The 15,219-nt window shown below is 38.7% G+C and overlaps 1 protein-coding gene across 1 annotated transcript in view; it reads right to left on the minus strand.

Annotated features, from left to right (window-relative positions):
• The window catches only part of LOC124404166 (division abnormally delayed protein), a 56,599-nt gene that overhangs the window by 22,609 nt on the left and 18,771 nt on the right, over positions 1–15,219 (minus strand). The gene's annotated exons all lie outside the window — the stretch shown is intronic.

Raw genomic sequence — 15,219 nt, forward strand, 5'->3', positions numbered from 1 at the left:
ATGAGTGGGGGGTGAGGAGGGGAGGAAAAGTGGAGGAGGAAGAAGAAGAAGAAGAAGAAGAAGAAGAAGAACGGAAGAGAGTGAGAATGATGTGGAAAGAATAAAGAAGGTGGAGGATGAGCGGGTAAGGAAATAACCCCACGTTGACTGATGAGCGAAGAAAAAGCGCATTTTTTTTCTTCCTCCTCTTCCTACGCGTTGCATGCCGGTTTTGGTCGAGCGTCGAAGCGACTGCAGTCAGGCAGGGAAGCAGGCAAGCAGGCAAGCAGGCAGAGGACGCGACGGACCAACAGAGCCCATCAAAGAGCACGATTAATCATCTTGTAAAAGGCTCCCACATGCACCGCGTGGAGTTGGAATACAATAGCCAATAGATACTATTCTCGGTGAAGGGAAGGGGCGAGAGGGGAATAAGGACCTTTCACGACTATCCTCTAACGGCGATACCGCTGTAGTGTGTAGGTACGTGGATGCAGGTGCGCGGGAATCCGTCATCCCGACTCTTCTCTTATTTTCTCCCTTGGTCTCTTCTCCCAGAGCCCCGAGGCCCCGTGGACCGGCCATTTGCATTCTTAACGCGATACCAAATTCCTTAAGAAGGATGGGGGAAAAAGAGAACGAGAATTCTCACGAGGATACCAAGAGGGTTTCGCAAAATCCATCAACAATTACTTTACCGACGATTACACTTCAATTTTTAATTAAACCTTATTTAGGATTATAGATCAATAGTCCAAGAGCATGCGGTGTATATCGAAGGATACTTTAACTGAGTAAACTTAATTAGTGCGCATGTAGGATATACTTAGCGGTGATTAAATATAGCATTACGGGCAATGCACTGTGAGTGAAGAGAAGAGAATAGATGACAAAAATAAGAAAAGAATCGAAGCATACTCGGACGACTCGGATGCCGCACGGCTTGCACTCTGCCAGTGTTCAAGAGTCAAAGTTGAAAGCATTGTGGATACAGGCTATTCCTTTTATTGGATGATGGAAGTATTTCACCGTGAGCAATAAAATGTCGACTTTATTGCTGCCCGTGGTATTTTAGCAACGATATTATCAGAAAGATGCTGTATGCCGGTATAATATGCCGTAAAATAGCAAGCACACAGGTATAACATAACCTCAATGGTATTTCTATTCAAACAGGTATAATAACTATAATATATATGTATATGTGTATTACGAAGTGCACACACAAGATTCTGCGTTGTGGAGAATGGATTGCAACGCTGCCGCATCATGCATATTGTAAATTATATACTTCATACAAGCTGGTCGCTTAAAACCACGCATGAGTAAAAAGTTACAGAAATTCTGCTGTAATGTTATATTTAATATCTTCGGTACTATTTTCGTTACAAAGTGAAACAGGCAGAGCTATCTTAGCTCTCCGCACCGGATGTGACGTGGGTTTAGGACTCAGTGGTCCTGCATGTCTTTACGCGACCCGGTTCTATGCTTATAAAACGCTTTGCACATTCATAGCTACGGATATCCTAGGATGACGACTTGGTACGATGGGTATTAGTGTTTTATACAGTATAACTTGGCGTTGACTGTCCTGGAGCAGCTGCATTAACGGCATGCAGCAGACAACTTGACGATTAAGAAGCTCTGTACGTAAATATTTCAAGTACGTTTGATCGCGTTCCTATATCATCAGCCTCTTGATATGACTTTCGCCGACTCATTGGCTCGTTATAAGACGTCACCCACAGCGTCTGGTAATTACTCTTTATAAAGACGACTTTGTTGACGTTATTGATTCTCGGCATCGAAGTAATGAACAAATTGTTGAGGGGGGAAAAAAATTCATCGATACCCATGTAAACGTAAACATGAATGCGATATAGAATATCTTACTGCGGTATATATGCGCGGTATTGAAATATAAATAAATATTCTATATTTAGCCAATTGTCTTTATACGCGACTGAAATATTACAGTAGATTTGTAAAAAAGAATAATTCTACAATTTTCAGCAATCTTTCAATCCGTAGGATAATTTTGTTAAATTCTTAGCCAAGCTGCGTAGGGGATGACAGAATTGGGTGTGAGGTGAACGTAATCTTGATACAAAGTCGAAAAATCTAGATTAATAACCGAGGTCGTCTGAGTTAAGCGAGAATAATTTTCAAAGTGTAAATATAACAAGCCATTAAGAGACTCTTGATTTTCTTTCACGCGAAAAGTAGCGTGCTTTTTGTACACGTAACAATGCATCGCAGAAAACTTCTACTCGACGTAGAATTGCAAGGCAATGCAATGCATAAAAAAAAAAAAAAAAAAAAAGAAAAAAAAAATTCAACGAGCCAATCAATCCGACGTTGAGAATTATTTTGCACGATGCAGATAAATTGACCCCAATCTTGCGAGCGGAGAAACGGCATGGCAAAGCCCACGCTATGCATCCTGGGAAAATGCGCCGGCCGAACGAAGAGAGCATTGACACCATCTTCCGAATCGTGTTGTTATGCACCACGTCACGTGGCTCGGTAGGGAGGGATGAGGTCTCCGCAAGCCAAAGTCAAACTAATTGTTCGTCGGATTCTGAATGTTTTTTGCTCGCGGGCTTTTCGTTTAAGCGGAGTGTATTTAAGTAGGTACCTGCCGTATCCACCGTTTGCAGATCGAACGTTTGACTGCGCATGCGCGAGCACAGTCATCTATCCATTCATTCAGGTTGGCCACCTCAAGCTTCTGCCGTTAATTACAGCTTATGGAGGTTATGTGGTTCAAATAGTCAAAGAAGAGATTTGAAAATACTGGATAAGCATTTATTGGCGACTGAGTGACTAATGATTACTTCAAGTCATCATGACAACACAATTTCAATTCGTAACTTGATGCAGGAGAGTTTGGCTCTGTTGCAAGTAAGTTGGCTTCCCTGCCTTGCAGGCGAAAATATTTCTGCGGTACAATCTCATCGACCAACGGAATTAAATTATTTAACCCATGCGCAGTCTGTCGCTCAGCTTATATTAAGTTCCATTGTTTCATCTCGGTTTAGACTATAATTGCAATGGTGTCAATTCAACATTATCTGATGTTCAATTTTTCAACTGAACACAGTAGTTCACTTCGGCAAGTTTTTGTCACTTTCAATGTCACTATTTTTTGCAGTGAAGGTACTCTGGACAGCTGCAATGGCGATTGTTCGAACGAAGTCTCCGATTCTGTACAGCGACAAAATGAGATCTCGCGATGATGGGATTTCATACTATATATATATAGGAGAGAAAAAAACGGAATAGTACCACAGAGCAGAATATCTGTGAGCACTGTTGATCCACTCAAGTGTGATCCAAGTGCGAAACTCATGGTGCGCATACTTACGTGCGCATTATACGAGTATGTGTTATTACACGCACGCACCACACAAGTGAAACGTGCAGAGTCCAATTTGCGCCTACGCGTTGCATGAAAATAGCACGCAACCAAATGTTCGAACGATGCTGGTAAATTACGTTCCGACGCAGAGAAGTTGAACGAACCTTGTTTATTCCACGTACACGTAGAATTCAAGAACAAGAACTGCATGAACTTGCCTCAATGCAGTTCGGTTTTCTCATTTCTTTTATCCTTGGAGGTTCTAGAATTGCAGCTTAATTTTTTCATCGTAAAAAAAAAAATTAGCAATCGAAATGAAAAAATGGAGATGCAAGAGTGTGAAGGAGGCAGAAATACACGATTTCCATAGAAACCATTGATCTGAAAAACGTTCGTATGATAATAAAAATCGGCAGGAAACAGTTAAGAGATTCGATTTTGGGCTATTGACCGTATTTCAAACCCATTCAATTCCACCTTTGTTTTGAACTAACTAATCACGTGACTTGAAATATTGGCCTTTTATCACCCACAAAATCGGCGATGCTTGGATCGTTTTTGCAAGCATGAGAAATAAGATCTGATTGTACATTTTTCTGCATTGCGATAACAACAAAATATTCAAGTTCCACAAAAGAATGATAGGATTTTATAATTGATTTATATTGTAATCTTGTCCGTATTTCGTTTCCATCGTGTCTTACCCGTCTTCGGGTAAACGGGAGTGAGGTTGGAACGATGCATCTGATGACAATGAAACAGGAAATGACACGACGAGCATGATAAACAAATCTTTGGCAAGGACTCACCTCCGGTCACATCCGCGGTGAACGGCCGCCGATCACTTGAAAACCTCAACTTCTCTCAACATTATATGAAGATTAAACTATGCAACTTTTAATTTCACAGATTCACGTCAATTTTCAAATTTTTGTTGCCTAGTATTTTACCCAAGACAAGGAATAAATCACTTTCAAAATGGTGTACACTACATCTCCTTTTCTTAAAAATCTCCAAAAATTCACAAAAAAATTCACAAAAACTTTTGAATATTTATAAAAATTTCTAAAACTATGAAAATGTGTTTGAATGTTAGTAAATATCTCCCATAAGCCCTAAACATCTCACGATATTGCCTGTACATTATACGCCAAATATCCTCAGTGATTCACTCTTCGACCCGACTCTGCATCATTTTCACACACTTTTGCATTTGGTATTACACATGTAATGAATAGCATTTAGTAAAATATACACATGGATGTTGGATACGTATAAGCGGTTCAGCTTATGTGTAAAATTAGCACGCTAGTGAGATGTGGATGAAGCGGTGCAAAAATTTCTAGAAATTCGCGCGATGACGTAAGCATTCTCGGTAATGTTATTTGATGATTACGGTACATGAGACTGCTTTAGTTTCAACGTTTTTGAATAGTTTTCTTTTCTTCCTCTTTCAACGCAGAATGTAGGAAATAAGTAACGAATTAACGGCGGACACCCACGTGTCGTCACCGGACGCATGATATAATCTTGATCCGCACACACCGAGATTTCGCGGAGAAGATATTTGCTGCATTCATGAATTCCTACCAGTTCTATAATCTTAGAAACGCTGAGCCACCAGTCTCAGATCTCATCTCATCTGCATAATATCTCAACAAAAAATGTCAACTGACGCGAAATGATTACAATATCAGAATGTCGTTGTGTCAAAATGATTTTCAACACGTGATTCGTCAGCAAAAATGTAACCATGATATGGCACGATTTGTGGAATTTCGTCAAGTACCGTTGACACTCGTTCACTTTCCTTGCATAATTAGTCGACTAAGTATACAAAGTGAATAGCTAACTAAATCTCGAATGCCCTCTAATGCGCATGCGCTAAAACTGTAGAGCAAAAGCAGTTGTTTTGTCAGGTTGACCAACCGTCATAAGTTCTCAGATATCAGATCACCGCGATGTACATAACCTCAAAAATTTTAACTACTTTTGGTGGCAGTTGTCGAAGATCGAATGTGCAGATTGCGGATGTTTTTATTCGTAAAAATTATTAATCAGAGAATAATCGAAGTTGATCACAAAATTTCGTAGGTTATATACATCGCGACGACTTGTCATCTGCCGAACTTACGATGCACGGTTGGTCAACCTGACAAAACAACTGCTTTTGCTGTAGAATTTCAGCGCATGCGCGTTAGATCGTTCGTTCGTTGGTTACTCTCTATATGAGCCTAAACACTCTACACCCAATCGAGTTTGCTATTTTATATCAAGTGCTTGGGTAAAGTTTGGAAAATAAGGTGAAGCTGATTCGTAAGCAGCCAGGACGGAATCCGCCTCGCTGGGTGTACGTATAAGGACGTAAGTATAGGTATTCCACGCGTGATGCGTGAAGAAGCGTGCCGCGTGTGGCCCGAGGAAACTAGGTATTTCTGGACCTCCCAGACTGAGCGTCTCTCTGTCCGAGTGAGAGTCGTTGAGTCGTATGAACGACGATAATTCCTCCGCGAGAGAAGAGCGTCGAGACTCGTCGAATTCGAAAAGAGCGACGCCTCGCTTACCAAGATTCGACATCTCGAAGGGCTGAGCTTAAGTACAGGGGTTAGTGAGAGGGAAAGGGAAAAGGAAAAGGAAAAGGGAAAGGGAAAGGAGATTAAGTATCTCTAGTCTAGGTCAATCTTCTTACGTCGTGCGTTGAATTTCCTACAACTGATTGGTTATTCAGGCTGAGTTTTAACTGCAGATTTGAACCCTTATGAATGAAGGTTAGGCAAGAAACAATAAAACGATACCACCAGTCTTTTTCCATCTACATAAGACGTTAGCAAACGAAGTAGATGACTTTTTCTTCTTATTGTTATCTTGGAAACACTCGAGCGATTCGTAGTCTTCCATGTATTTCCTGCAATAGTGAATCACACGACTAATTTATCCACACGCTACATCTCCACTGCTGTTAAGGTGCTTATAAAGATCCGTTGTACACCTCGAAAACGCGGTGATGCAAAACTCGTATACCGCTTAAGCGATCAGAGTGAAACTTGGGCAATTAATGCCTTATTTTGGCAAAAAGTGGAGCGACTTTTTACTTTTTCAAAATTTGGAAAAAAAATTTACAGATTGGTTACCACCCACAGAAATTGGCCAAATTTGCACAGTTGCACCGAATGGATCGAACTATCCGGTATGATGCCACTCGGCGGTGATGAAACACACATTTTGAGCCCAGTCCCATGAGATTTGATAGTGAAGTGACGAAATGGCAGCAAATGGTGACATTTGTCGGTAATTTCTTGCCGACGTTACACGCATACATTACCCGCATGCGCGTAATGTCGGTAACAAATGTCGCCAAAATGAGATTTCGGTGTACTTCGTAATCGAAAACCAGATCAGCTGCCATTTCGTCATTTCACCATCAAATCTCATGCAACTGGGCTCAAAATGTGTGTTTCATCACCGCCGAGTGGCATCATACCGGATAGGTCGATCAATTCAGTGCAACTATGAAAATTTGGCTAATTTCTGTGACTGGTTACCAATCTGTAAATTTTTTTTCAAAATTTTGAAAAAGTAAAAAGACGCTCCACTAATCATCTCGAAAACTGTTCAAACGATTTAAACACCTCTCTTTCACCATTGGAATTAAATAGTCCTGTTCGATTAATAGTTTTTCCAATTAATCGACGATTTTGATTCATATAAAACTTCGATTAATCGTACAGAACTAAAATTAAACATATTTATTCCATATTGCTTTATTGCACTAGCTTCTCAGTCAAGGCACATAAACCTACACTACCATTATGAAGCAAAAGGGAATTATATTGATCGTAAGATCCAAAACGTCTTGGTTCCCACTGCACGATGAAACGCACGTTAGTCGTTGTATGATCAATAGTTCGATATATCCACACAACATTAATACATATATACAAGAAGTGACTGTATCCATAGTGCAAATTATACGCCGAAAAGTATACAAGAAGAGCAAATCAGGAGCCAATAAAAGTGTCTTCGGTAGAGCGAGCGGGCGAATACGACTCACAGGCTCAGCCTCGGATACGGATATTATACAACTTTTCCAAAGGTGTCTATTTTCGCTTGGCTTCTTCTATGTTTTATTGCTATACAACCCTGGTGGCGTGGTGAAGATCTGTCCGTACCGTCACGTCCGCATACAGGATGCGAGGCATCTTCGACCGCGATTTACAATAGCCGTATTCAACGTCGGTGATATAACATATTACAGGTCTGCATGATGAATCGAGGTATATATATATGTATACATATATATATACGGCACTCGAGAACGTCACGATGCCGGAAGGGAGTCGAGAGTCATTTAATAGTTTCGCTACATTGCAATTGTCTGCAATCAATCTGAAATCATTGATTGCACTCGGGAGAACGTCGATCGTTTGGCTGTTCACCGTAAGATGCAAGTACAATGATTTTGAAAGTGAGACCAACGTTATCGTTATCAAAATTCGAGAGCGAAATGATATTTTACACCATTCTTCGAAGTCTCTCTGTATAGCTGTGTTTCTGAAAAAATATAATCTGATTTGATCCAAGAGAAATAATGAAATATCGTAAAGATCATCAATTCATTATTTTTCCAAATATTCACCTTCACTCGTTAAAATGAATATCTTTTTTTCATCGCGCAGTATCTCTATAATTTTTTTCCTTAAACATCTGTGTCCCGATATTTTATTCCGTCAATTTTTACCATGAAATATTAAAAATTCAGTGAATCACGATTTTTTTTTTTTTTTTTAGGAACAATTTAACTGAGAATAATTTCGAATGATCGAAGTTCAAGTGTTTCAACAAAACCACCTTTCAAGATTCTCGTTCTTTTGGGCACGATTCCAAATTTTCATCAGCTTAAACTGCCATATTTATACCTCATATAACCTATCCGATTGAATATTGAGTGAGAATAGGTGACTCGACTAAAAAATCTCGAACAGTAAAAACGTGACGAAACATTATCAAACCTCAAGTGTGGTGCTTCTCAACGTCGTGTATCGATACGTGTTCTTGCTAATCATTATCTCGAGTGGTACGAGTGTTTTGTTCTTTGAACCTCGAAGCACTAGGTCAAGTGACTCGAGTGCTTTGGAAAGGCTATTAATTAAAGTCCACAAGCTTACCTCGTACCTGCACACTCACCAAGTATCATCGAATTTTTCCCAACAATTACCAAACCCATGAATATTCAACTCGCGCGATTATAAATCGAATAACGGGTGTCGTTTTGAATGAATTTTGAAACTTCCTTCCAGTTATTCCTTCTGGAAAATTACGACTTTTTAGATTATCATCGACGTTATCAAGTACGTAAATCAACTGTCAATTCGGATAAGTTATTTGAACTGATTCTTTATAATTAGAATAAAAAAAAAATAAAGCGTATACTTATTTGAAAGAAAGATTTCTTTTTACTTCATAACTATTTTAGTGTCTTGAAAATCGGAAACTCTTGGTACGTAAACTGAAAGCAGCTATTGATTACATGTCTTATACATCTTAGCGTAGGTCTATTTACTCTCTGCACTTAAGACGGACTTTTGCCAGGCGAAAGCTGGCAGTTGTTGAGAGTCTTAGAGCTTATAGTGTCTAGTAAGCATCTCATCTACATGATGCAACTGAAATGGGAGTAAGCACTGTTATTTCACATGCAGCGGTATAAGTACAAGCATTATCCACCGATTTCCGAGCATTTGATAACATATGCATACAAGTTTCTACCATTCCGCGTTTCAACTTTACAGATGTATTATATATATATATTTATTCAAGTGTCTGAAGTTGGTAAAGTTAACGTGACGAAACATTAGAAAGAAAAAATTATCACCTGTGCAATTTCCAAATGACTTTCAAAGTGTTAGCTTTTCAAAAAATATTTGAGTAGGAGTGTACGGGACCCCTTCAAAAAATTTTTTACATACTTTTTTTCTTTTTTCTATTCTATTCTAATATTCAGATATTATTAAAGGTTTGTTTAATATGTCTTGAATTAAAGTATGCAACATTCGTTTAGGAGAGAAAAAAAAAAATTTTTTTTTAGAAGACATTCCACAAATGATATTATAGTTAAAGGCAATTTGTTGCGGATTGATAGATGATCGATAATTGATTTAACACAGGTAGAATTAAAAGATGCAGAGTTATTAACAAAAAAAAAAAAAAAATTTTGGGGGGATACTCCCGTGCTCGAGAATTATTATTTTTTTTTTTAACGACGAATTTCTTCGAGATAGATGAAAAGTCATAATTTCAGAGGATCGTAAAGGACTCGCGAAGTAACGATTTCTCTTGATCACGTATGTACATCGTTACAGTAACGTAACTCTACTTCATCCTTATATTTATTCCGTGTCGACGCGAGACTAGTTGTAATAGTATTTTGGACATTGCCTATTAGATTTGGGGATGCGTGTAGTAGTTTTTGAAGACTTAGAGTCCGCGACGTTTAGTTATGCGCAGCAAGAATGAATAGACGAAACACACCCACGCAAACATTAATGTAATCATCCGACCGCAAAGCACGCGATTAGATAGGGAGATGCTGGGATCGGTACCGTTAAGCCAGCTGGGCTTTTGTTGGGTCGAACCAAGTTGGTCCGTGTCATAAAGTAGGTACCTACGGTTGTCTGGCACCTATGTAAACTTGAGGCGCCCACATCCTCGAAAGTCAGGTAGACGCGAAGCAAAAAGCCGAGAGCATCAGCCTGCCTGCATCTTTCTCGAAAATAACTAATTCTCGAATAACTCGCATAAACTTCGGCCAACGTCTATTTTTTATCCATACTTTCACGCTGTATTTTGTAAACAATCTTTCCATAGAATTATCATACTTCGTATACGAGGCATATATGTATTTATGTATGTACATACATATTAGGATGGTCATTATTTTTCATCACATATACTTCTCGCGTCTGGAATTGGATAGATAATGACGAAAAAAAAACATTACATGAATTATTTCAGATTTTAGCTTCATTGGAAGGAATTGTGCCGAAATCTATTTGAGCTTGACGATAAAAACTAAAACAAAGAAACAAAAAAAAAAAAGAAAAAGAAATTGATAACCTCGATTTTCGAGCAGGAAAGAAAGAAGAAAAAAACTATCGATCGATTCATTTTACTTGGTTTGAAAAATTTGAAATTGGAAAAAAAAAACTCTCGATTTTCGAGTAAAAACTATGAAACTATTGTTTGATACATTTTTTTTTTTTTTCTTTTCTTTCTTACTCGAGCATTGAAAGAAAATTTCTTTTGTCTCAAAGTTGGAAAGGTTATAGAAATCAATTTGACAAATGAAAAGCGTTTTAGAGCCCATCGCACTGAATTTTTTTTTTTTTTTTTTTTTTTTTGTTTGCTGCTAATATTTTCAAACCTGTCAATGATGTGTGATATGTTTTAACGTTTATACCATAGATGGGCATTTTATGTGAAACAAATATAGTCTGTATAATGTATAGTTGCAATGTGATAAGAAGAATCTATAAAATACATTTTTCTCCCTAAGTTATTTAATTTTTTTTGTCATTCTCGATTCTTTCTTTCTTCTCATCAATCTATCTATCGATACAAGGGTTGAAAAGTATACGTTGGAAGTTGTTTGAATTTTCGTTCGAACGAACGTTCGGAACTTTAAGTTACAAATGAAAAAAAGATAGAGAGAGAAAGAGAGAAACTCTATTCATTTGTGAGATTACCTAATAATTTGGTGACTTTGCAAAGCCTGAGGCAAGCATCAGATGTCTAAGTCAATTGTAAATAGCAGATGTAAATCAGCAGAAGAAGTACCCTCGGGCTAATGAACCGTCGCCATTTACCTCCCCCCCTCCACCGACCCCTTCGCCACTCTTTCATAGTAAGTCTTCACTGCAAATAACCGCTTGGCAAATGTCAATGCCCGCAATTCAACGCGCAGGAGCTGCCTGCGTAGATTAATTCATCTAATACCGAAACGTCTGTGTAACCTACACTTGCAAAACATGAGAAATGATTCGAATGAAAAATATTTTGGAAAATATTTAATGTATTTTATATAAATGATCAACACAAATTTATGTACCTGCGGTAATAATACTGGATAACGTATCATGCGATGCACGTATCCTAGTTTCCAATTGAATTTGTTACCAATTGTCGTTTTGCGCATCGATACATTTTGCCACAAGGTATATGCGCGATGAAAATTCTAATTAAATCATTTATTTCAAACGTATATTGAAACCCAATCGCGTCATTCCAATGACAAGAGCTCGCGACGAGTTAAACTTGGAATAACCAGCTTTGAGTGCACTAAGTATAAAAGGTGGGAAGACGCATGCTCAAAGTCTGCAGAAAGAATGGATTCCTGGGTACGAAGAGGCGGGATCAAAGCGGTTGGTACCAGGCATCAAGAGAAAGAACGAGGTGAGATGGAAGATTGGAATATAGAGGGAAGGGCAGAGCCGCCAAGTTGATGTGGAGGTACGCTAAAGTTAGTTCAAGACAAACAGTTTAATGCTTCCTACCATCACCCTGTCCTGTTTACACATCGAGTTGGTTTACTTGAACTTTCTGTTCCCGCAGGTATTTGGAAATAATTTCATCCTGGCTGAGATTCCAGTCGTTTTACGAACGCCGAATTCAAAACGATTAATCCAGCATTTGCACGATCTCTTTTGCCCTCAGACTTACGTGAGATCCAACGAATAGTATAGATTACAACTAGACTGTTTTGGCACGGAAAAAAGATTTATTCCTGGAGAAGTTACAACGTCAGTTTTGTAAAATATTTCCTGTACGCGGAGGTATATCAGCCGATATCATTTAGTTCACTTACAATGAAGTAGCCGGATGAATTGATGATGTTTGGTGAAAATCTTAGCGCAGTATGACAAATCTATACGTGACTTCAGGGTTAAGGTGGTTATAAAGACGCGTTGTACACCTCGAAAACGCGGGGATGTAAAACTCTTATACCGCTCAAGCGATCAGAGTGAAACTTGGGCAGTTGATGCTTTATTTTGGCAAAAAGTGGAGCGTCTTTTTACTTCTTCAAAATTTGGAAACAAATTTTACAGATTGGTTACCACTCACAGAAATTGGCCAAATTTTAACAGTTGCGCCGAATGGATCGAACTATCCGGTATGACGCCACTCGGCGGTGATAAAACACACATTTTGAGCCCAGTTCCATGAGATTTGATGGTGAAATGACGATATGGCAGCTGATCTGGTTTTCGATTATGAAGAACACCGAAATCTCATTTTGGCGACATGTGTTACCGACATTACGCGCATGCCGGTAATTTTTTACCGACATTACACGCATACTTTACCGGCATGCGGGTAATGTCGGTAACAAATGTCGCCAAAATGAGATTTCGGTGTACTTCGTAATCGAAAACCAGATCGGCTGCCATTTCGTCATTTCACCATCAAATCTCATGGGACTGGGCTCAAAATGTGTGTTTTATCACCGCCGAGTGGCGTCATACCAGATAGTTCGATCCATTCGGTGCGGCTGTAAAAATTTGTTCAATTTCTGTGAGTGGTAACCAATCTGTAAATTTTTTTTCCAAATTTCGAAAAAGTAAAAAAATGCTCCACTTTTTGCCAAAATAAGGCATCAACTGCCCAAGTGTCACTCTAACCGCTTGAGCGGTATAGGAGTTTTGCATCTCCGCGTTTTCGTGGTGTACAACGCGTCTTTATAAGCACCAATGTGTAATAGACAAAAACACACTATTGCTGAAATAACGTGATAGAATTGCAAACTGTATTACAATAATACGACGTTACAATGTCACAAAAAAATATTCCGTTGCTACGTAAGCTTGTTTTGCAGAGAAATATTAGATATTCTCTATAATCTCAGGTCAGTGGGTGTACGGGATGTAGCCTATTGAGATTATACCTACATATATAGAAGTGCACAACTTCACCGCTACAGATTCTTCAGAATTAATTGTCAAGTGGTTTCGCACGCGTGCGCTTGCGCATCTGTGTTAGTGTTAGTACTTTTCAAGTAGCTACTCCCGCGTACTCCAAACTCGAAAGAGCCACCTGGCAAATCCTTACAAAGGAATCATGTTTACGTCATACTGCAGGGTGGATACGACGCGGTGCGGTGCTCAGCTTCCTTTTGCAAAAATTGAAATACGTATGTACAACACGTTATACTAGCTACAAGCGCACATCGCACTGCCCGCGGTGTATGATGAGATATGAATTCGAGATCAAACAGAGATTTTTTTCATACTATTTTTTCCAGTATTCCTTTCTTCTTTTCACTCTAATTTGCCAAAGCAACGAAAGCTTAGACTTTTCAGATTCGTTTTCAGTTTTACCTTTACCGACCGAGCAAACTCACCCTTTTTCTGCCAATATTGAATAAACAAAGAACAGAAAGAGTTCCCAAAAATCGTCAAAAAAATTTGTGGTTTTCTGACAGGTATTACCATTTCCACATTTCTCGCAAATACAGAAATTCAATATCATAATATATAATATGTTAGTTAATAGTTAGTTATTAATGTTAGTTTGACACTAGATTATAGTCTATAACAGTCTACACCGAATTCCACTTGCATTGTATACTGTATAAATATTATTATACAAACATAATTGAGAAGGTATTACGACATTTGACCCGTAAGTTATCCTATCTCTGGCTTTACAGCTATCAGTGGTAGAATCGATTTCACCGAGTGTATATAGGTATAATAAAGAATGAATCGCTAACGATGGAATGGTCCGTCGTCTGCTATGGTTTAACACGCATGCGCTACAACGCGAGAGCAGTTGTTTGCCAGGGCGACCAACAGTCACGAACGTAACCTCAAAAATTTTGACAACTGTGTCACTGACAGTTGTGTTCACACCGATAGCAGTCAATATTTTTGAGGTTAAGTTCGTGACGGTTGGTCACCCTGGTAAGCAACTGCCCTCAAACTGTAGCGCATGCGCATTAAATTTTAAAATAACAGACGATGGGTCATCCGGTCGTTAGAAATTCACCCTGTAGTCTAACTGAGAGGACGGTAACTATGCTTGGGTTAATTTCATCTCAATAACTACTCAGCTGGCCCTGGTATACTCGCGTGAATTATAAGTGTACTGCATTGATCGTCTCAGTACTACAACAATAGAAATCTCCTCGAGAGTTGAAGCACCGCGCAACGCCATCGCGGTCGTGTTACCGTTAAATTCATTCCGCACCCCATCCTGCCTGGGTCGTCGTCCCAGCAGAGATTCCGATTCCACTAAGCATAAATTAAAAGCCACCTTAAGATTTCGGTTCAGCACTTGAAACTTCTAACCTCCAAATTAACCATTTAGTGTTACTCGAAACGTAGCGTATAATTATTGTGAGTTTCACGGGCGGTAATTAAGCCCCCAACTTATGTATAATTCGAAGTTAGAATTTCGTATGAAAATTCTCTCTCAATCTTATTATTTCTTACCAGAGGGTGAATAATTAACTTCTGGCGATTTTACCTGAAAAGTAAATTTTTTTTTTTTTTTCTTTCTTTTTTTACTCCAATTACTACACTTCGAAATTTAGGCAGTTTTACTTAGCAATTAAAAATTCATCAAACGAATTACCAAAATTTTTATTTTTCACTTATCTAAATTACATTTCATTACGACGATAACGAACGGTGTGAATTTAGTTTCGGCAAATTCAACGACAGCTTGTAGACTCTTTGTTCAAATTCAGCGAGTATATCGTTAAAAATTATCGAATAAACTTGACGACTTTTGCACTGTGTTTATAGTTATTCTTCCTTATAAATTTCATCCACAATCGTTCAAAGCAGCCGAACGTGACAAACTTTTTTGAAATAAAAAAATGCAGT

This window comes from Diprion similis, chromosome 3 (assembly GCF_021155765.1).
Source record: "Diprion similis isolate iyDipSimi1 chromosome 3, iyDipSimi1.1, whole genome shotgun sequence".
Classification (NCBI taxonomy): Eukaryota; Metazoa; Arthropoda; class Insecta; order Hymenoptera; family Diprionidae; genus Diprion; species Diprion similis.